General features: G+C 43.7%; 1 non-coding gene and 1 pseudogene across 1 annotated transcript; both read left to right on the top strand.

The window, feature by feature from the left end:
- Positions 1-11,768: 11,768 nt before the first annotated feature.
- On the top strand, positions 11,769-12,100 carry LOC122685998 (annotated as a pseudogene).
- A 3,951-nt stretch (positions 12,101-16,051) lies between these two features.
- On the top strand, positions 16,052-16,159 carry LOC122686602. Its single transcript, XR_006338848.1, has one exon. It is a non-coding gene; the product is annotated as a U6 spliceosomal RNA (small nuclear RNA).
- The last annotated feature ends 7,570 nt before the right edge of the window (positions 16,160-23,729 follow it).

Below are 23,729 nucleotides of genomic sequence, written 5' to 3'. Positions count from 1 at the left end.
TGAACACTGAAGTGAACTAAAATTAGAATTTGGAATAAGCTAGAAGCAATGAAACAATTTTCTCATTCATCTAACATGTACTTACTGAATATCTAATCTATGTGTGTGCATTTAGAAATTTTTAAAAAGTGACGACATGGGTTTGTTCTCCAAGTACAAGGATTCTATTAAGTTTTGGCCAAAGAAGCAGCAGCTAATTAATATTTGTTGAGCCCTTACTATGTGTCGGGGACTTGGCCTGGGCTTGTATAACTGTTATGACATAAATATTATGGATCCCATTTTATATGTGAGGATACTGAAGCTGTATAACCAGTAAGTCACAAAGTGGGATTTTTAACCTCAGCATAATTGATTCCACAGCCTGCTATATCACACTGCCTCCTACAATATAAATTTTCATCCTGATTAGAAAATTTTCTTTTATTTTACTTTTTAAAAATGTTCTCATATTTTTTAATTCATTTAAAGTAGATTTAAGGCCTTCCCTGGTGGTCTGCCTTCCAATGCAAGGGACACAGTTTCCATCCCTGGTCCAGGAAGATTCCACATGCCTCGGGGCAACTAGGCCTGTGTGCTACCGCTACTGAGCCTTCATGCCGCAACTATGGAAGCCCACATACTCTAGAGCTCATGTTCTGCAACGAGAAGTCACTGCCATGAGAAGCCCACGCACCACAGCTAGAGAGTAGCCCCCACTCACTGCAGTTAGAGAAAGCCTGCACACAGGAATGAAGACCCAGCACAGCCAAAAATAAATATGTAATAATTAGAATTAGAATATATGAGATTTAAATCTATTGAAAGCACAAAGGAGAGATATATGTGCATACATTTCTGTGACAACCACTTATTTATAAGTTAATGCGATATTGGATGTGCGTATGGGAAGCAAAGTGAAATAAAGCAGTCTCAAGGAGGTGTCTGGTCACCTTGAGTTCATCCCTGCTACCATCCACCTATCCTTCCCTCTTTCTATCCATCCCATTAATTGAGCTCCTACCACAGTCTATCCTGGGATAGGCGTTGGAATGAAGAGATAAAAAGAAATGGACTTCACACTCAAATAATTTTCAGGTGAGTGAGTGAAAAGGATACATAAAGTAAGAACTTAAATGTAATGTATTTCATTAAATACAAAAAATACAAGGGGCAATGGGGTCTGGGAAGAACTTGCGCACTTGGAGGAATCAGAAAGTGATTTGCAATTTTCCTTGTAGGAAAGATAAGAGATGAACGGAAGACATTTTGCTTGAATAACAAAGGGACAAGGTTGGATTAAACTGAACGGTTACATTCATAATGACTCCCGTGCCAGCGATCCACACTGAAAGATGAGTCTAGTACTTCCCTTTCATGATCCCAGTCCATATCCAGAAGTCAGCTGGGAATAGCATCAATTTATGTCTCTTCCAGGTTCAAGGAAATCTTTACACGCCAAGAGTACTTGGTGCCATTGTTGTTCAGTAGCTGAGTTGTGTCTGACTCTCTGTGACCACGTGAACTGCAGCAGGCCAGGCTCTCCTGTCCTCCACTATCTCCCAGAGTGTCCTCAGATTCATGCCCATTGAGTCAGCGACGCTATCCAACCATCTCACCCTCTGTCCCCCCTTTTCCTCCTACCCTCAATCCTTTGCATCATCAGGGTCTTTTCCAGTGAGTCGGCTCTTCACATCAGGTGGCCAAAGTATTGGAGCTTTAGCTTCAGCATTGGTCCTTCCAAAGAATGTTCAGGGTTGATTTCCTTTAGGACTGACTGGTTTGATCTCCTTTCAGTCCTTGGGGCCCTATTCGTTTCTCAATGCAGGCAGGAACATATTTAGAAGTTAGAAAAACCCTCATTCTAGACTATGCCAAGGTTCCCCCAAGTTCACAGGGATGCACGCACGCACCACTGAATGTGGTAGTGGTGGGAGAAGAGGAGAACTTCGGAGCTGTGTGGTCAGTCTCAAAATCCGGGCTTGTCAAGTGTAGTCTGAGGACCTCTGGCTCAGAATCCACTGGGGATACTCACTGAAAATGAGGTGTCCTAGCCCTACCTAGATAGCATGTTAAAAAGCAGAGACATTACTTTGTCAACACAGGTCCATCTAGTCAAGGCTATGCTTTTTCCAGTGGTCATGTATGGATGTGGGAGTTGGACTGTGAAGAAAGCTGAGCGCCGAAGAATTGATGCTTTTGAACTGTGGTGTTGGGAAAGACTCTTGAGAGTCCCTTGGACTGCAAGGAGATCCAACCAGTCCATCCTAAAGGAAATCAGTCTTGGGTGTTCATTGGAAGGACTGATGTTGAGGCTGAAACTCCAGTATTTTGGCCACCTGATGTGAAGCACTGACTCATTTGAAAAGACCTTGATGTTGGGAAAGATTGAGGGCAGGAGGAGAAGGGGATGACAGAGGATGAGATGGTTGGATGGCATCACTGACTCAATGGACATGGGTTTGGGTGGACTCCGGGAGTTGGTGATGGACAGGGAGGCCTGCCTGGCATGCTGCGGTTCATGGGGTCGCAAAGAGTCGGACATGACTGAGTGACTGAACTGGACTGAACTGAACTGAGCCCTACACTGTGGCTCTGAGTCAGAATCTTTGAGCGTGGGACACAGGAATCCTCATTTAAACAAAATCTGAAGTTGAATCTGATGCTCTAAAGCCATCCTTGGGAATTCCCTGGTTTTCCAGTGGTTAGGATTTGGGGCTTTCACTGCCAGGGGCGGAGTTTGACCCCTGGTCAAACCCCTGGTCAGGGAACTAAGATCCTGAAAGTTGTGCAGCATGGCCAAAAAGGTGGCGGGGGGCATCTCTGACCTGTATTGCTATGGGTCCAGAGCTTCCCCAGAACTGGTATAAAAAGATATTGAAACTGCTCGTTACCACCATGTAAAACTGCTTGTTAACCTCTCCCTAACCCCCACCACAAAAAAGAATAAAGAAACTCATTATGTGCAAAACGTTATACTAGGTGCTGGTGGAGGACAAATAGAATTATGTGGGAGGGCCCACCTCTCCAGGAGCTGTGTTAAGGAACGAACATCGAGACAGAGCTAGGAGGGCAGGCGGTCTACAGGGGTAATGCCTATGAATGGTAAAGGGATAAAGTGACAGGCACCGTGAGCCTTGGGCCATGACGCAGCTCTGAGGCCATCCTGGCCAGCCCAGAGGAGGGTTCCAGCTCACTGACTTGCCGAAGAGGAGTCCCAGGTGAAGCAGAAGTGGCCAGGCCCTAGCACCCCTACCACACTCAGTCTCTGGCCACAGCTATGCCGAGAGAGTGTGTCCTTGCCTCAAACATTGCATCAAACCCCAAAGCTGTTGCATCTGGAAGCTGTCACCTGCCTCTACTCCTTATGAAGTTGCGGGGAGTGCTGAGAGGCATCCTTCCATGGCTGCCCCAGAACTTGGTCTCTAAACAGAGAGTTAAAGTTCTCATCCCAATCAATGCAACATCAGGAAGAAGGATGTGGCCATCATGAAGACTCAGACACGTCTCTGGAGCCATATGGGCCTAGGTTGGAATCTCAGCTGTCACTGAACATGGGACCTCAGGTAGCTGACCTGGCTGGCCAAGACAGTCCTCAGTGGTCAGGGTGGGGTCGTTCTAAGAGTGTGTTTGGGGCTGGCTAATGAGAGTTCAGGGCTTCCCTGGTGGCTCAGTGATAAAGAATCTGTCTATCTATCCAGGAGACATGGATTCGATCCTTGAGGTAGGGAAGATTCCCTGGAGGAGGAAATGACAACTCACTCCAATATTCTTGCCTGGGAAATCCCATGAACAGAGGAGTCCATGGGGTCACAAAAGAGTTGGACACGACTGAACAACAAAGAGTTCAAGCAGTCCCTAACTTATGATGGTTTGACTCATGATTTTTCAACTTTTATGATGGTGTGAAAGCAATACACATCCAGTAAAAACTGTACATTGAATTCCAAGCTTTGATCTTTCCCCGGGCTGTTAATACGATACTCTTATGATGCTGTGCAGGGGCAGTGAGCTCAGCTTCCAGGGAGCCCCACGATCATAAGTGGCCAATACACTGACAAACATTCTTTCCCTTCCAGTACAGTATTCAATAAATTCCATAAGATATTTGACACTTTATTATAAAATAGGCTTTGTGTTAGATGATCTTGCCCAACTGTAACCCTACAGTTTTTTAAAGCTAGGTTAGGCTAAACTCTGATGTTCGGTATGTTTAGGGTATAAAATGCATTTTTGCTTACAGTGTTTTGAACTTGTGATGGGTTTATCAGGATACAACCCCATCATAAGTCAAGGAAGATCTGTATAGACAATATTATATCTAATAATATATACATACACCCACCCACACACTCATACATACACCACAATCTGCCTCTTCCTTTGCATGCAAGTTTTTTATTTCCTAACAAAGAAGAGAAACCAGAAAACAGGAAAGGCAAGCAGTCAAGTAATGGCACAGTGTCTGTTGTTGAGCTGGTCCAGATTGGATTTTTATCCCTTTTGTGGTTGGCATAGGTTTGTGTGGTTGGGTTTGTATAGATGATTAGATTCATGTCATAGTATTTACAGAAAATGATAGTATCTATAGGCCACACTGGGGGGTGATGAAAAAGACTGCTCAACGTTAGATGGAGGTGTTCAAGCCCTGTCACTCCATTCCCACCAGGCTGCCCCAGGGGCCAAGTGGACCAAAATCCCCAGTAACTTCTGTGGTTCATCAGTGCCGCCAGGCACACTATTGGGAAGCCCTGCTGCTCATTAGGAGATTTGACAAGCTACTTACGGGCCAGGCAAAGAACTGCTAAAGGTGTGAGTTGACACGGAGGGTAAGGAGACATTCTCCCTGTCTCTTCATTAAACTCAGAGGTGTCTGGGCACCCCAAGGACCAGAACATTCAGTAGCATCTGTAGCTGAGATCTTGAATGCAGATACTGTTTCACAGTGACATCTGCATGTGAAGAAAAGGAACAGAACAGAATGTGTGGTGACTGAGGCTGACAGACTGGTTTATAAGAAACTATGAGTGAGACATTGTGATCTAGAAGGAACATATATTTGGTCATTCAGATGAGTAAAATATATTTCTCATATATATTTGGTCTTTGTCCCAGGTTCCTGGCTCACAGCTTTCAAAACCCTTGGGATTTCCTGGGTAATGAGAGTTACAGAAGTCATAATATTTGGTCTTTTGTCCTCAGTTCTAGAAATTGCTTCAGAACCATAAAGGTGGAATAGATGCCTTTTTATTTATAACAAGGCCCTTTCCACTACAGCTGCATTTATGTTAATGAGGTGAATTTTGTAAGCACTAAACATGGAGGCTGGCTGCCAAGGGAATCAAGCATGACTGGAGTGTTGGAACTTTTCGTCCCACCCCCAACCTCCGGGGAGTATGGGAGCTGGAGATTGCATTCAGTCATCAATGGCTAATGATGTAATTCATCATGCCAGTGTAATGAAGCCTCCCCAAAACCCCAAAGAGTGGGGTTTGGAGAGCTTCTGGGCTGGTGAACACATGGAGATATGGGGAGAACACTGCCCTTGGAGAGGACGCTGTGGCTTCACGCGTTTTCCTCATGTCTTGCCCTAGGCATCTCTTTTGTCTGGCTGGTCCTGGGTTGTATCCTTTGTAATAAATTGGTTCTGGGTTTCCTGAGTTTTGTGAGTCACTCCATCAAATTAATCAAACCCAAGGAGGGAGTCCTGGGAACCTCTGGTTTATACTCCATCAATCAGAGGTATAAGTAACAATCTGGGTTTGCCACTGGCATCTGATATAGAGCATGGTCTTGTGGGACTGAGCCCTTTAGCAATGGAAACTGATGCAGTCTCAGAGTGGATAGTGTCTGAATGGAGCTGAATGGCAGGACACCAGCTGGTGCTGGAGAATTGTCTGTTGGTGCTATGAGGAAACCCCTCTCCCATCAGGAACTAGTGACCAGAGCCCCTTTAATGAGGCACCCTTTGGGGGACACAAGAAAAAATTTTAGGATACTTGAAGCTATTAGAGGAAACTTTTAACCCAAGAGAGAGCTGAGTCACAAGAACTACTTCTCAGGGAGCTGGAAGGGTTAAACGAGATAAGTCATATGAAGTCTGGTGCACACTACGTGCTCCATAAGTGGTAAGAGGGGTGCATGTAATAGGTCTTCTATTAAATCTCTGTGAACAGAAAATAACTGCAACATATTTAAACCAACAAAGAATTGTGTGCATGCAGGGGTGTGTGTGTGTGTGTGTGTGTGTGTGCATGCGCACGCAGAATGTGGGCTGTGGTGGTGTAGTGTTTATCGTAAAAAAAATAGTTATTTCATGGTGCCTGAGGGCTAGAACCTACCTGACCCTCAGGAGGGACTGGAACCTAAAACTGCAAAACCATTCAGAACTCACGCAATTTCAATGAGTGAATTTCTCTATGGATCAATTTACTCAGCTTGTGAGTCCACTTGGTGGGTAGAAACGGCACAGCACAACCCTTGCATGCCCCTCCTCTTCCATCCAGATGGGGAACTCCTTAAGGCATTATCCCCAGAAGAATATCTGACTGGCCTAATTTGGGTGAGGTGTCCAAACATTCTTTGAGTGAGCTACAGCCTGGAGTGTGGAACCCCGTTGCGTGAACACAGACCCTTGGCACCCCGCCTGTGATCAGGGTGAGCAGATACCCCACGTGTTTCTACCTCAGGACTTACAGAGGTCTCAGTGAGGAAGAGAGAGCGCACTCATCTTAGGATAACTTGAGGAAAGTGTAAGAAAAGGACTACTCACAAGGTGAGCAGGCTGTAGGGAGCAGGAACAAGATGGTAGTCAAGCTGGGCTGTCCCCAGCCCTGGACCCAACCAGAAAAGAAGGAATGGCTAACAGAACCCAAGGGGAAGTGTGCGATTCTTCTATGGGATGCAGCAGCATGAGATGACCCTGCAAGGATGGAGCCTGGAAAATAGGTTCCCTCACATCACTCACCTCCTTCCCTCGAATCACTTGCAAGTCACTCCGTGGCTGAACCAGGAGGTAAGGGAGATGTTTGTCCTATCGCCTCCACAGGCCTGCCCACTGGGGAGGAGAGCAGGAGGAGAAGGTAGAGATGTGTCTGGAGGGCAGAGGGACATCCTGATCCTTTTCACGTCATTTACTAACAGCAAAGGAAGTCACTCCTCTACCTAATATTCAATGGCTCTCTTTAGAAAACAAACCATCAAGCTTATAGCATCGGACCCATCATGGGACCCTAATCACCATAATCCCCATTTCAATCAAAATAAGCTATTAACCATTCTCTCTGTGTGTGTTAGTCGCTCAGTCATGTCCAACTCTACGACCCCATGGACTGTAGCCCGCCAGGGTCCTCTGTCCATGGAATCCTCCAGGCAAGAATATTGGAGTGGATTGCCATTTCTTTCTCCTGGGGATCTTCCCGACCCAGGGATTGAACCCAGGTCTCCTGTATTGCAGGCAGATTCTTTATCATCTGAGCCACCAGGGAAGCCATTTAACCATTCTACTTATTCCAAACTCCCACTGCTTGCCCTCCACCACATCCCACTTACCCAAGAAAAAATTCAAACCCCACCTACTTCCTAAGGTGTTCCATTGAACAATCTCTCCCCATCTCTGATTTCTCTAAACTCAGGGAGATTTGGTGCTAACTCATTTCCTACTTTGTGTTTTGACTTTTGTCCAGCTTATGCTCTCATTTCTGTATATACGTGAAAACATGCAGAGAGCATCACCCATAAAAGAAGCTCAGGAATGTTTGCTAAGTTGTTGAAGGAGGTTTGAAGAGTTTGGCAAACTTCATTTCTTCTGGAATGATGTTTCCTCTTTTAAGATTACATAATGGATTCTTTAAGCTTGAAACTTGGAAATACACAGTTCAACAAGTTAGAACATTTGTGAAAGGATTTATATCTATCTCACAACACTGGCACAGCTCTATGCCCTTAGGTTACTTTTGAAGAACTTTGATTTATTTTGACTGTATCTGAGAAAGGGTTGAAATTAACTAATACAAGAGTGAATCCCTCTCCTATCTCTTATACAGCAATAAGAGATGGACTTTAGATTATTAAAACCCATGTGGACTGTATCTTGACATGGTATTAACTTAAAATCAAGTCACGCAAGATAAAGCTGAAGGTGAGACTGAAAATATGCATACAATATTCTGTTTCATACCTTTTAACCTTATTCCAAGAATTCATTTAGGATCTGGAAAACCACCCAGTTTTCCAAGTGACCACATTAGAATCAGAAAGAAGTTCACCCTTTCGAGTCTCATATTCTCAAGTTCACCCTCAAAACTCATCTTTTTATTTAGAGACTTTTTCCTGCATGTGAAATTACTATTCAAGGCCACGCTGTTAAAATAGGGGTCATTAGCCTTTCTTATTTCTCAACCTACCATCTTTCCACCCTGTCGCTTCTACTTTGCACTTGCTATCACTGATCCTCTCTACTCTTTTCTGTTCCCACATTTAGTGAAACGCCACACCACATCTCTCCTGCCTGCTTACAAAGCATTGAATTTTCCCGACCCTGGGGCTCTCTCGCAAAGCTGTGAGTACTTAATAAAGAAAACACAAGTAAATCAAGTAGGAGTTCAATGACGAGAATGACAATACCTGGAAAGGTTTGTGAGAAAGATCCAGTAAGATATCACAGGCCAAGCAGCAGCCCCTAGAGGCTCATGATAAATACAAAATAAACATTGACTCTACAGTTCTCTTCGTCATGAGGAAATGGCCTTGCTTTCCAAGATTATTCATCTTTGGGGGCCAGACAAAAAGCTGGGGTGGCTGCAATAAGCACTGAACACACCCAACACCTCCTATCTGTGCTTCTGGGCAAGACTTGCATGGCTGATGAAGAAGCAAGTTTGGAAAAGAACACGTCTTGGATCAGTGAGCTCCCGTTCCTTCGCACAGTGCTCACTTCATGCATAGCTGGCCACACAAACACGCTTAGGTGTTTCTCATTGACAGATTCCCTCTCTCTCTCAGGGTTCTGAATTCTTAAACTTTTAAGATCAAACTTCAGCTACAGTCCTACACTCTGCCTCTTGGGAGGTACACAGTACTTTCATGTCAAAAAGAGAGAAAGTTTAGCTGGGGAACTACCCCTCCGGCCTTGGTAACTAGTCTTTCTGGAAAAATACCAGACTATGACAGAAGAGCCCAACACTGAATTCCTAGCCAGCAAGAATTTTCTTCTCCTCTTTGAATTCTCCAGTTTCCTTCAAGTATACCACTGATCTTATCTTCCCTCTTCCCAAGCCCTAAAATCCTGCAGTGAATGGTAATAATAACAATAAATACACCAAATTACACCATGGCCAACTCTTGGCATATGCTGTCCCGTTCAGTTCTCATTATTAACTGTGATGTAGATATGAACATTATTTCTGTTTTACAGGTGAGCTGCTGAGGTTTAGGAAGTTAATTGCCTGAAGTCAAATTGCTGTTACATGGTGAAGCCAGAAGTTAAACTCATTTCTGAATGCAAAGCCAGTGCTTGTAACCTCTGTGCCTGACGGGACCTTCTGCATCCTAACCTTCCCTCTCACCTGGCTGGTTTTGATGACATTTTTTACTATATTCACTTAAGTATCTTGCTTTTGTCTGTTAGTCTATGACTATATAAATATCTGCTTTTAATTTCTTTTTTTTTTTTTTTCCCCACATGGCTTGCAGGATCTTAGTTCCCTGACCAGGGATTGAACCAGGGCCCATGGCAGTGAAAGCACCCAGTTCCCTATGATTTTATTTAATGCAGTTTAAAGCTCTACTCAACTCTATTTCAGATACAAAGAATTTTGCCCTTAATTTTCTCAAAACATAACTGTCTTTACCCAAATGAAGTGGACATCTATTTGAATAATAAATTCTGGTTTTACTTCCTTCTCCATACAAAATTAGTGAACATATTCGTAAAGCCCTGGACACAAGGCATTAGTCTTGTGGTTCTATTAACTGCTGGGCCCCTGAAAAGAACACCATATTAACTTATTGCTCAAGCAAAGCCGAGTTTGCTGCTCGTTGCAAAGAAGGAGAGCCCTGTATTGGCATCATCTTAGTGTGTCTCAGGGTAGAACTTCAAGGATGGGTATTTATAAGGTGAAGGTGAGATTTCCAGTGTGGGAACTTGCTTGTGGCTGGACCAAGTGTGTGACACACAATTTAAGACTGGTGAATTCAGCAAGGTGTAGGTTTTGAAATGACTCTTGATAAGTAAACAACTCCTTGATAAGCAATCTGGTTTTCCCAGTTGGGCTGTCTAGCCTTCAGAGGAATGAATTTTTAGGATATTCTTGAGACAGATATTTTGCAAGCTCTATCTTCTTGGGCAAGAACTTCCTAGCGTAGAAAGTTATGTTAATGGAGTCCTATTTTGTATAGTTGTAAGCAGATTTTCTCAGTTCTTTATGTCTCTTATCTGTAAATGGAGATGATTCTAGCACTTACCTCATAGAGCTATTATGAGGTTTAATGAGTTAATGGAGGTTAAGCACTTAGAAAAAGGACCTGGCACACAGAAGGTGTTATGTATGCATTTATCATCATCTTTACAACCTAGTACACTTTAATTAGTCTTGCCCATGCCAGAGTGAGGAGGACTTTCGATCTAAATGGATTTTTAAGGATTTTTTTCTGATAAAATCAGATTTATAGCAATGATAGTTATCTGACAACTCCACATTACTTTGCTTTTTAAGCCATTCTGAATCAACAAAATTCATTACATTTGCATATATTGCCCTGACTTTTATCTTTCCTGAGTTCTAGATGTGTGTTTGCTGTCAGAGATGAAATTCCATTTCCCAAAGTGGAACTTCTTATCTCTAAATGAGTTCTTCCAGCACCCAACTTGGCATTACTAGAGCCACTCAAACGTAGGAGTGAAGACAATGCAGGTTCTGATTTCTATCCCATCCTCCCCTAGGCTCTTGTCAAAGGTCTCAGTCATTAAGCAAATATTAGGTGAATACCTTGTATGTTCCTGGTGCTCTGATTGGTATAGGGAATAAAATGGTAAGCAAAACAAATGTGCAACTTCTCACAAAGCGTACAGTCCATGGTAGAGATGGACACCAATCCTGTGTAAAGTTCCAATTGCCACAGGTTACAGAGACACAGGCATGTCAAGAGGACTGAGCCTGCTTGCATCCATATCATTGTAACTTGGGATTCAGAACTAAGGCCACCTACATCAACAAGACTGCATGATTTATTCCAATAATTCCTGCCCAGGGAGCTAAGACTTTACACTGGTAAATATCTTTATTGTTTGCTTTAGGAACTTCCTAAGAAAATCAATTTATCTGAACTTTAGCTGTTCAAACAGTCAATTCCTCAGGATAACAGAACTCTTCACTGTATAACTCCTTGCTTCAAGACCCCCAGCTCATTCTCAGTTCACTACTTCTAAATGATTAAATAAAGAACTTTGCCTGATCTCAACTGGATCCCCTTAAAACCACTTGAGTCAAGACCTCAAAACTCTATAATATCAGCTCCTGACTTCCCCTTTCTAAGTTTTACTTGAGTGACAGGTTATGCTGGTGGTCTTTTGGAGAGTCTATACTCAATAAATCATGACAAACTGAGGCTATGATATCAAAACACAGGGACAAGAGTGGGTAGCAAGAGACCTGGTCTAGAATGAGAGTGGGGAAGGAGAGCTCAGAAAGCTCTAGAGTAAATGATGTTGGAACTGAAAATTCAACACTGAGGAGGAATTAACTAGATAAAGAGTGAAGGAGGGCCTCTTCCACCTCTGGGATTCCAAGATGACCAAGGAAAGAATCAAGAATAATGGTTGGACCAACAAGGGCGCATGCAGCCTATTCGCTGCACCAACTGTGCCTGATGCCTGCCCGAGGATAAGTCTATTAAGAAGTTCTTTATTTAGAATACCGTAGAGCTCGCAGCCTTCAGGGACATTTTCAAAGCGAGTGTCTTTGATGCCCACATGCTTCCTAAGCTTCCATTACTGCATGCATTGTGCCATGCATAGTAAGGTAGTTAAGAATCTCTCTCGGAAGCCCCAAAGGACCGAACACCTCTACCTCGATTTAGACATCCAGGTGCTACCCCATGTCCTCCTCCGAAGCCCAAGTAAGAATCCAAGTCCTTAAAGACTAAAGAAATACTGGGTTCTCTGAAATGACAATAAAATGGAAATTATACTTTAAAAAAAACAGAGTGAGGGAGGGAGAGTGTTCCAGGCAAAGGCCTTGAATTGGGAGAGGACTGTATTTTTCTAGAATGGAGAGAAGTCTACTGGGGCTGGAGCAGCAAGAAGGATAGGAGGAAATGGAGGGTAGGAGGAAATGCCCAAGGAATGGGCAGAACCAGCCAGGTCATGAGGACCTTACATTATGTATTGAAGATTGGAGCTCTTATTCCTGAAAGTAAAGGGGCATGATTGAAGACCTTACAGCAGAAGCATGATAGGATCTGATCTGACACTTTTTTAAAAGTTCACTCTAGCTGTTGAGTGGATGGAGTGATTGTAGAGGAGCAAAAGTTGATTGGGAGATAGTTAAGAGCTGCTGCAGAACTCCAAAAAAAAAAAAAAAAACTAAGATGGATTTGTCACCTGCATTGTAATCCAAGTCCATCCTACACTCCCAGTTTAGTTTTTCACCATAGCCTCCTACCCTAGTCTAACTTAGACCATTCTCCTTTTTTGGCTGAACCACGCTGGCATGCGAGATCTTAGCTTCCTGACTAGGTATTGAACCTGTGCCCCCTGCACTGGAAGGCAGAGTCTTATGCCCTGGACTGCCAGAGAAGTCACTAATCTAGACCATCCTAACTCAACTCTAGGACCTAACTAGTTCTCTGATTTTGGTATCCTGTTCTATAAAATGGGCGAAATAATAACATATATACTTCTCATTTAACTCAGCAAATACTTCTGAGCAACTGTCATATGTCCAGCATGTGCTAAGTCCCAGAAATTTACTCATGAGCAAAAGTAAGACAATACAAACATATCCTGCCCTGCAAAGCCATCAGATCAAGTGAAACAAAGCATATCAAAGCTGTTTGAAAACTGTGACACGTTAGGTATCGTATATATTTTTATTTTCTGTTTATTTGCTATTTTGACACCTGAGGTTTGACAGAAAACAGCAAAATTCTATAAATGGATTATCCTTCAGTGAAAAATGAATTTAAAAAAATTTTAAAAGCCTTTCTGGCTAGAGAGAGACTGTTCCTCCCGGGGCTAGCAAACTTAAGAGATAGCCAAAGGCTTCCCAGGTGACTCAAGTGGTAAAGAACCACTGCAGGCTGCAGTCCATGGGGTCACAAAGAGTCAGACACAACTTAGCGACTGAGCAGCTTCAAGAACCTGTCTGGGAGCATACCTTTGATATACCAACAAACCAATTAGAGCTGTCCTCTATCCAGCCTCCTGTCCCAGCAGACAATATCCCTCTGCCTTAATCATCCTAGGCCAGGTGTCAGGTGACTAGGACTTCCCTGAAGGTTCAGATGGTAAAGAATCCGCCTGCAATGCAGGAGACGAGGGTTAAACCCCTGGGTTGGGAAGATGTCCTGGAGAAGGAAATGGCAACCCACTCCAGTATTCTTGCCTGGAGAATTCCCATGGATAGAGGAGCCTGGTGGGCTACAGTCCTTGGGGTCTCAAAGAGTCGGACATGACTGAGCGACTGACACTATAATTTAGAGCCCATAGAAATGAGACTGTTTACCCTGGGATGCCTTGACTTTCCCCTAGAAACTGCAAAAAATTTCTAGCCTCAGCTTTCCTCCTCTTTCCTGTCTTCTGCTTGAAGATAAAACCCAAATTCTGGTGCTTTTCCTGTGACCCTGTGTGGCAACAGTGACTCTCCAGTCTAGACCCAGGAATATAATAAACTTGCTTTTCTTGTGCTCTCCTGTGTCTCCCCCTGTGGCTGCCCTTGACTCACCGCCACTTAAAAGCACACAGATGACTGCATTAACACTTTTGATTGCAAGTAACTAAAATACAAATCAAGCAGCATGAAGAAAAAGGAAATTTTTTAACTCACGTAGGGGACAGTCCAGGAGTATCCTAGTCTGATGCATATTTGTATCTATGACACCAAAGAATGACTAGAGGGATCCGTATCTTTCGCCATCACTTAGGCTGTGTCCACAGCATGGACCAAATGGCCACCAGCAGTGAAAGGACAGTCTCAACAGAAGGACGACATGTCTCATGACAGCCCTAAGAGGAAAGTTCAGGGCAGAAATCTGATTGGCTCTGGCTTAGATCATGTGCCTGCCTATGGTGTCAGTCTTAAGGTACCATCCTATCGGGGCCTGGATCTCATGCGCATTCCTTGCGGAAGTCATTGGGTGAGTCAGTTCTCCTGAGCAATGTTCCTAAGGGTTGGTGTGAGGGAAGATTGGTTCCCTAGTGGGAGGTTTCTGGGCAAAGAACAACCACAGCAACAAGTTCACAACAAAGATGTTGCAGACAAACAGTCAGCTTTATAATTAGGATCTGAATATCTGATGTCTGATAGCCTTTATGAGCCTCAACATAAGTAGTAGAGAGGAAGGAAGGAAAAGAAGAGAAACAGCAAAATGGATTAATAATAGCTAGAGGATGACACTATGAGAGCCAGGCTGATGAATTTCCAGATAAAAGAGACTGGGAGATGTTTTTAGTCTGAAGAAGTTGGACTGAAAAACACTGGAGAGAAAGGGGGGAAATCAATGGGAAAAGGTCAAGGAGGAGGAAAAAAACAGAGAAAATAATGAGAGAATTTTAGTTTGGAGGAGGGATATCTCAGCTTTTGACACAGGAAAGAAAGGTTTTGATGGGTATGGATGTACCAAACCTAAAAATTGTCCATTCTTTAAAGAAAATTTACTGCTTGAATCATCTCTTATATAGAAGTTGTCTTAACATTTTTTCCATAATTTACTTGGAGCACTTTTTAGTGTTATATGAAATAATGGTGCTTCTTATAATCAATAGTCACTTAGATTTGATGAAATTTGTTGGTTAATTGTATCAGTAATTGAACATCCCCATGCTCTTCGTATTCAGAACAGATGAAGTAAGAGATGCAGAGAGGTCGTTTGCCAGTAGGAATGGGGTTGAAATTTAGATAAGGTCAGTTCTGAACTGATCTCATCTATATTTCAACCCTTCTGAGTGTCTCTGGCGGGTATGGGGTTTGATTCTATAAATGCGATTTCGCCCTTCCTACTGTCTGGGTGGGGCCTCTCTTTTACCCTTGAACATGGGATATCTTTTTTTGGTGGGATTCAGCATTCTCCTGTCCATGGTTGCCCAGCAGCGAGTTGCAATTTTGAAGTTCTCGCAGAAGATAAGCACATGTCCTTCCACTCCATCATCTTACAGTGGCAAACGACCTCGCTATATCTCTTACTTCATCTGCTCAGAACACTAAGAACATGGGGATGGTCAAACCATTACTGATACAATTACCCACCAAATTTCATCACATCTAAGTGGTTACTGATTCTCAGAAGCACCATTATTTCACATAACACTAAAAAAATGCTTCAATTATGGAAAAAAATGTTGACAATTCCTATATAAAAGATGGTTCAAAAAGTAAATTGTCTTTAAAAATTGACTCTTGGCTCCACCAGTTACTGTGCTTCCCTGATAGCTCAGATGGTAAAGAATCTGCCTGCAATGCAGGAGACCCAGGTTCAGTCCCTGGTGTTGGGAAGATCCCCTGGAGAAGGAAATGGCTACCTATTCCTGTATTCTTGCCTGTAGAATTTCATGGACAGAGGAGCCTAGCAGGTTACAGTCCATGGGGTTGCAGAGTCAGACACGACTGAGTGACTAACCCTTTCACTTTCACTTTTCACCAGTTACTAGTGAGATCCTTGGTCAAGGTTAACATCCCTATGCTTCAATTTTCTCATCTACAAAATAGAAGTACCTAAATATAAAAGTTATGACCAACCTAAACAGCATATTAAAAAGCAGAGACATTACTTTGTCAACAAACGTCCGTCTAGTCAAGGCTGTGATTTTTCCAGTGGTCATGTATGGATGTGAGAGTTGGACTATAAAGAAAGCTGAGTGCTCGCTTCGGCAGCACATATACTAAAAATTGGAACGATACAGAGAAGATTAGCATGGCCCCTGCGCAAGGATGACATGCAAATTCGTGAAGCGTTCCATATTTAAAAAAAAAAAAAAGAAAGCTGAGCGCCAAAGAACTGATGCTTTTGAACTGTGGTGTTGGAGAAGACTCTTGAGAGTCCCTTGGACTGCAAGGAGATCCAGCCAGTCCACCTAAAAGAGATCAGTCCTGGGTGTTCATTGGAAGGACTAATGTTGAAGCTGAAACTCTAATACTTTGGCCACCTGATGGGAAGAGCTGACTGATCTGAAAAGACCCTGATGCTGGGAAAGATTGAGTGCAGGAGAAGAAGGGGATGACAGAGGATGAGATGGTTGGATGGCATCACTGACTCAGTGGACATGAGTTTGGGTAAACTCTGGGAGTTGGTGATGGACAGGGAGGCATGGCGTGCTGCAGCTCATGGGGTCGCAAAGAGTCGGACACGACTGAGCGACTGAACTGAACTCAACCTATATATTTGGAGACTAAATGAATTAAATGTGTGGGAAAAAATTTAACATGTTGCCTGCACCATAGAGGCTTTGAGTAAAAGTTTGTTGCTATGTTTTTAATTTTATTTTTGGTTTGGAGATATGTGCATGTTTGGAAGGGCTGTGTTTCGTTGCAGTGTTTTAATTTTATTTTTGGTTTGGAGATGTGTGCATGTTTGGAAGGGCTGCCATGGCAAGTGGGAGTGAAACTGCACACCTCAGATGAAATACGAATCTTCCAACTAAAGCTGCATGACTCATCTCCGGACTTAATGAAACTCAAGTTCTTTATGTCTAGGTGCAGAAGGCATTCAGTGAGAGGCAACGTGCTAGGTAAGAAGTAGGTTTATTTATATCCTTTGTAAAGAGGTTGTAGGAAATGGGGCTTGAGAGGATGGTCATGTCCCAGGTCTCACGAAGTTCCTTGGCTTCTTGCAGGAAAGAATTCAAGAATGAGCCGTAGTAAAGTGAAAACAGAGATGCACACTCCATAGGCAGAACACAGGTCCATTTCAAAAGGCAAGAGCAACCCCCTAGTGTGGGGGTGGTTAATTTTAACCAGCTGGATTACTTCCTAGGCTAATGAGTGGGAGAATTGTTCCAGCTATTTGGGGAAAGTGGTGAGAATTTGCAGGAATTGGATCACCACTGACTTTTTCGCCTTTTAGTGTTGGCCTTGGAACTTTCATGACATCTGTAGGTGTGTCATTTAGCACGCTGGTGTGTTACAGTGAGCATATAGCGAGACTCAGGGTCTACTGGAAATCAAATCTGCCATCTTGGGTCTAGTAGATTCTAAGCAGTTTATGCTGTATCCTCAGTAGCTCTGTCTGTCCACTTATGGTTGTTTCCTGCCCACTTCCTTCCTGCCTCAGGAGAAAGAACTAAGAACAAGAGCAGAACCCCTCTGAGAGTTGAAACAGTTCATCTACAGCATCACTGTTTGCCCAGTGCTGTGAGTCCCCCCCACTGATCAGGTGTAGGGTGGCGATGGCAGGCTGTACCACCTGATGTTTGGCTGAGTGAGGGCAGCAACATGCCACCCATGCCGCCACTGCTGCTGGTCCTTTGCCTACCGTTCTCCTGCCAAAAGAGAGGAGCCAAAGCCCTCCCCAAAGCCCTGTGGCTCCAGCCTCACTTCACTCTGACTCTTCCACCAATGTCATTTCTGCAGTGATGCCTCCCTAGTCACCCTCCTGAGAGTAACACTCTACCTCATTCTGATTGGTTGTTTTTCCTTTTTATTTCTTTTATGTGGACCAGAAAGTGAAGAGGAACTAAAGAGCCTTTTGATGAAAATGAAAAAGGAGAGTGAAAAATCTGCCTTAAAACTCAACATTCAGAAAACTAAGATCATGGCATCCAATCCCATCACTTCACGGCAAATAGATGGGGAAACAATGGAAATTAAAAGACACTCGCTCCTTGGAAGAAAACTTATGACCAACCTAGACAGCATATTAAAAAGCAGAGACATTACTTTGCCAACAAAAGTCCATCTAGTCAAAGCTATGGTTTTTCCAGTACTCATGTCAAGATGTGAGAGTTGGACTATAAAGAAAGCTGAGTGCAGAAGAATTGATGATTTTGAACTGTGGTGCTGGAGAAGACTCTTGAGATTCCCTAGGACTGCAAGGAGATCCAACCAGTCCATCCTAAAGGAAATCAGTCCTGAATCTTCATTGGAAGGACGGATGCTGAAGCTCCAATACTTTGGCCACCTGGTGGGAAGAACTGACTCATTTGAAAAGACCCTGATGCTGGGAAAGATTGAAGGTGGGAGGAGAAGGGGACGACAGAGGATGAGATGGTTGGATGGCATCATCAACTCGATGGACATGAGTTTGAGCAAGCTCCAGGAGTTGGTGATGGACAGGGAAGCCTGGTGTGCTGCAGTCCATGGGGTCACAAGGAGTCAGACACGACTGAGCAACTGAACTGAATTGGACCATTTGGAAGGTCTTTACTGAATTTGTTACAATTTGCTTCTGTTTTATGTTTTGGTTTTTTGACCTCGAGGCGTGTGGAATCTTAACTCCCCAACTAGGACTCGAACCTGCACCCCCTGCATTAGAAGAAAAAATCTCAGCTGCTGGACTGCCAGGAAAACTCCAGCTTGATACTTTCATTGGCACACGATGGCCCTTAGGGGAGAAAAAAATCCTACTTTCTCTCTTTGAGGTTCTCAGCGGGGGTCCCTGTAACAAAGGGAAGTTGTTCAGTGTGTCTGACTCTTTGCGATCCCGTGGACTGTAGCCTACCAGGCTCCTCCATCCATGGCATTTTCCAGGCAAGAGTACTGAGTGGGTTTTCTTTCTCCAGGGGATCTTCCCAACCCAGGGGTTGAACCCAGGTCTCCTGTATTGCACGCAGATGCTTTATCACCTGAGCCACCAGGGAAGCCTGTAACAAAGGACAGTTTAAAAGACAAAAGCAAGCAGAAGTTTATTAACATGTGTGTACCTGGGCTTCCAGGTGGCACAGTGGTAAAGAATCCATTTGTCAATGCAGGAGAAGCAAGAGATGCAGGTTCGATCCCTGGCTTGGGAAGATCCCCTGGAGAAAGAAATGGCAACCCACTCCAGTATTCTTGCCTGGGAAATTCCATGGACAGAGGAGCCTGGGGGGCTAGAGTCCATGGGGTCACAAAGAGTTGGACACGAATGAGTGACTAAATAGCTGCAGCAGCAGCTATGCCTCATATACAGAGAGAAACCCTGGGAAGAGTGACTCAGAAGTGGTTTAGAATTTGGACTTAAAGACTATCTTCAGCTCTAACAAAAGAGGAAAGGTGGGAGGGGAGGTGGCAAGTTAAGGGAAGGTGACCAGGGAAATAGAATAAACACGAGTAAGTCTTGTTATGCAGAGTGAAGTCTATGCCTTCCTTCTCTATGGAGAAGAGCTTTCTGTGATTTAGAGTCCTCTTTCCCTAGTACCCAGTGAGAGACACTTTTACAAATGGAGGTTTCTTTTATGAATGGAAATTTTCCTTACAAAAGGGTAATTTCTGCTCTGATTTCAGAGTATCACTGGTGTCTACTCTTTCTCAAAATAATCAATTTACAATAATCCTTATGCAAAAGAGGCATATTTGGGGGCAGCATATTCTGGTATCTCATAGCATGTAACATTAGAGCACATTTCAATCTGTTTGTATATTTATCACCTGTCTTCCTGGTAAGGAACGAGGTGGTGACTTAGTTTTGTTCACTATCTCTAATGTCCGGTACAGAACAGACACATAAATAATTGCTGAGCAACCAAATGAATAAATGAATGAATCAAGGGTGAGGGAGTGATCAGGTCATCATCAGAAGTTGAGGTTGCCAGGGAGGGAAATGCAGCCAGCGGTAGCTAATATCCACTTGCTCATTCATTCAAAGCTATTTCTTGTGCTTCTGTTCTGTACCTACTCTGTTTTTGGTGCTGAAGACCAATCAGTGGAGAAAATAGATACAATTCCTGTTCTCTGGAGTTTATGTTCTACTGCGGGAGAGAGAAAATAAGCCTGATCAATAATTAATTATGTGCTGTGTTCAAAAGGGATCTGAGCTACGGAAAAGTGAAGCAGGACAAGGGGAATCTAGAACACAGGCCAGAGGGCGGGACAGACTGGAAGCTGATCACAGAGAATCTTGGAGCTGCCTGGGTGACGGTTTTTCTAGGCTGAAGGTACAGCTAGTACAAGGGGCCGAAGGTAGGAGCAGGTCTGGTGTCCAAGTAATAGCCAGTCAGCTGGTGTGCCCGCAGCAGAACAAGGTTGGGGTGCGGGGCGACCTGGGGATGAGTAGGGTGCCGATGTTGTTCTGGGCGTTGTCAGATATTGTAAGAATTTGGGCTGTGATTCTGAGGAGTGGGAGACATGCAGGGTTTTAGGTGGTAGAATAACATGATCTGGGCTTCCCATCATCAAGGACCCGCCTGTCAATGCAGAAGTCGCAGGAGCCTCAAAAGAAACCTGCAGAGAGGGCACCCCCCATGTCCAGAGAGCAACGTGCCAGCTCTGTCTGACCTGAGCGTGCCCGGCGGCAACAGGAGCTGTGCACGCCAGTCTTTGTGAGCTTGTCCCTCGAGCCTACAGTGTCGCTGCGTTCGCTCACCCCTCCACCTGCGTCATCTCAGGGAGTGAGAAGAGAGTCACCTGAATACCAGGAGCCCCAAGGAAGCTCTGGGGTCGGGTCCCGTCCCCTCACAGCACTTGTGAAGAGAACTGCCCCACCCCCGGCCCCGACGTCTTGTGGCCTCCTGTGTACAGGCGTTTATGACCCAAGGGCAGCCCGTCCATTGTCTAGGCTGTGACATTATCCTGGCCCAGTGACGTTCTGTAACCCATCAGGACTCGAAAATTCTAAGAGATCTCCCTGTTAGTAGTAGCCACAGGAGTCAATGCAGAAGCAGAGGACTCGGTGGGTGGAGAGAGGAAAATGGAGCCAGCAGATAGATAAAGGCACGCAGCAGATAGATTGAGAGGGCGCTGGTCCAGGAATGAGGCTGCCCGCGTTGCTGAGCTATTGACAGAAATAATAACAGACATTTCTGTTGCTAGAAATAGTGCATGGGGGTTCCTGCAAGTAGCTCTCACTTTTCCTGAGGTAACTTGAAAACCGACCCAAGCCAAGCTAAAGCATGTTCTCAGTTCATTCCTGATATTTTCAAAAAATACCACCTTCTGCTCTCCATGACTCAAGGGGTGTGGCCCCGCTCCCCGGCCTATGCCCTCTGTGAGTGTTGCAGAGCTAGAACCCAGGTTGGGCCAAGTTCACATCTCCTGACTTCCGTCATTAGGATTCTAGATGATGCCTCTCTTTTCTGCTTGTGGTTCAATCCTTGAAAAACATTTAACCCTCTTCTCCACCAGACATTTTCACCTTATTTTTACTGTGATTGCTAACCTAGTCTGGAACTAAGAATCTAAAATAATCCTGGTAAGTTAAAGCTCTGTGTAGATGCACATGCTCAGTCGTGTCCAACTCTTTGCGACCCCATGGACTGTAGCCTGCCAGGCTCCTCTGACCGTGGCATTTTCCAGGCAAGAACACTGGAGTGCATTGTCATGTCCTACTCCAAGGGATCTTCCTGACCCAGGGGTCAAACCCAAGTCTCCTGTGGCTCCTGAATTGGCAGGTGGATTTTTTTGACCACTGAGCCACCTGGGAAGCCCCAAGTTAAACCTACTTTCTAGTATTCAACACAATCCAGTAAACACTATGTGAATATCTATTATATGCTGGGTATTGGGAGCAACTGTGCATAAGGCAGGTAAGTCCTCAGGCAGATTCAGTCTAAAAAAAAAAAAATAAAAACAAATTTGTAGTCTTATTTTGGGCCAGGTGGCATAGTGCTGTTTATATAGAGCTTTGTTTTGAGGATCATAGAAGAGCAAGGCTTCTTCTTGTGAGCTTAAGAACTTGAAGTTGGTCATTTGCCGACCCAGCAAACTCTTGGAACGTATTGCTGATTATTGCTGGAAAAGCTGATTAAAGCTAAAGCCTGTCTCCTTGACTCACGGGCTGAATACTTTATACTGAACCTTAATACTTCCATTAAAGGTTTGAATGTCATTCTTGTTCCTTTAAACATGGCATCAGGCCAAGTCATTAACTTTCTGATAGCCAGTCCTTTCTCCCGGCTATCTGTTCCAGATCTTCACTGGGTCACTCAAGCTGCATGGATGCTTTGATGGAAATTGGGAATGAATACACACGTAGAATATTAAATCTGAAAGGACTTGGCCTGAACAGTTTTCTACCCTAGATAAGTAGAAAAGGAAAACTGAGTAAAATGATGATTTTTCTGCCTGCTTTGTGCCTATGCCGTCTTCTGGGTTTTCTCCAGTTTTATTTTTAAAAATTAACATACAGTAAAGTTGACTTTTTTGTATGTACTGTCTGTCCTGTAAGCTTTAACATGTATATAAATTCGTGTAACCATCACCAAAATCAAGATTCAGAACAGTTCTCTCCTGCCCCAAACACCCTCTTATTGCCCCTTTGCCAGCACACTCTCTCCCCAACTCTAATCTGTCATTCATCACTATGATTTTGTCCTTTAGAGACTTTCATATAAATGGAATCATTGAATAGGTAACCTTTTCAGACTGGTTCCTTCTGCTCAGCTTAATGCCTTTGAGATTTATCAAAGCTGTTGAATGATTCAAAGTTGGTTTCACTATATTGTTGAGTAGTATTCCATATGTAGATGCACCATGCTTTGTTTATCTGTTCACTAATTGAAGGACATCTGGGTTGTTTTCAACTTTTTGTGATTATGACTAGAGCCACTACATAAACACTTAGGTACAAAGCTTGTCTGTTTTTGTAAATGTGTTTATTTCTTTATGGTAAATACTCAATAATAGGATTGCTGGATGTGGTGAGTGAGTGAAGTCAGTCAGACAGAAGAAAGATGAATATCATATGATATCGCTTACATGTGGTACAGATGAACTTACTTATAAAACAGAAATAGACTCACAGATGTAGAGACAAACTTATGGTTTCGGGGCAGGTAAGGGGGTGGGAACCTGGGATTGACAGATACACACCACTGTATATAAAATAGACAACTGATAAGGACCTACTTATAACACAGGGACCTCTTCTCAGCACTTGATGATGATCTATATGGGAAAAGAGTCTAAAAAAGAATTTGCTGCTGTTTGTTGCTATTTAGTTGCTAAGTTGTATCTGACTCTTTTGAGACCCCACAGACTGCAGCCCACCAGGCTTCTCTTTCCCTGGGATTTCCTAGGCAAGAATATTGGAGTGGATTTCTATTTCCTTCTCCAGGCAATCTTCCAGACCCAGGGATCGAACCCACATCTCCTGAATTGGCAGATGGGTTCTTTACGACTGAGCCACCTGGGAAGCCCCCCAAAAGAATAAATATATGTTTATTTTTACCTGATACACTTTTCTGTATAGCATAAACCGATGCAACATTGTAAATCAACTATATGCTAATAAAAAATTTTTTCAAAATTTTTCCAGAGGGCATATACCATTCTCAGTTCAGTCAATATACCATTTTACATCTGCACTAACAAAGTAGAAGAGTTACAGTTGCTCTGCATCCTTGCTACCACTTTGTATTTTGGTAATTTTTATTTTAGCCATTCTAATAGATGTGTCGTGGTTATAAT

This window comes from Cervus elaphus, chromosome 3, assembly GCF_910594005.1.
Source record: "Cervus elaphus chromosome 3, mCerEla1.1, whole genome shotgun sequence".
Lineage (NCBI taxonomy): Eukaryota > Metazoa > Chordata > Mammalia > Artiodactyla > Cervidae > Cervus > Cervus elaphus.
Note: the sequence above shows the minus strand (reverse complement) of the source record. Positions and strands in the feature narration are given on the sequence as shown.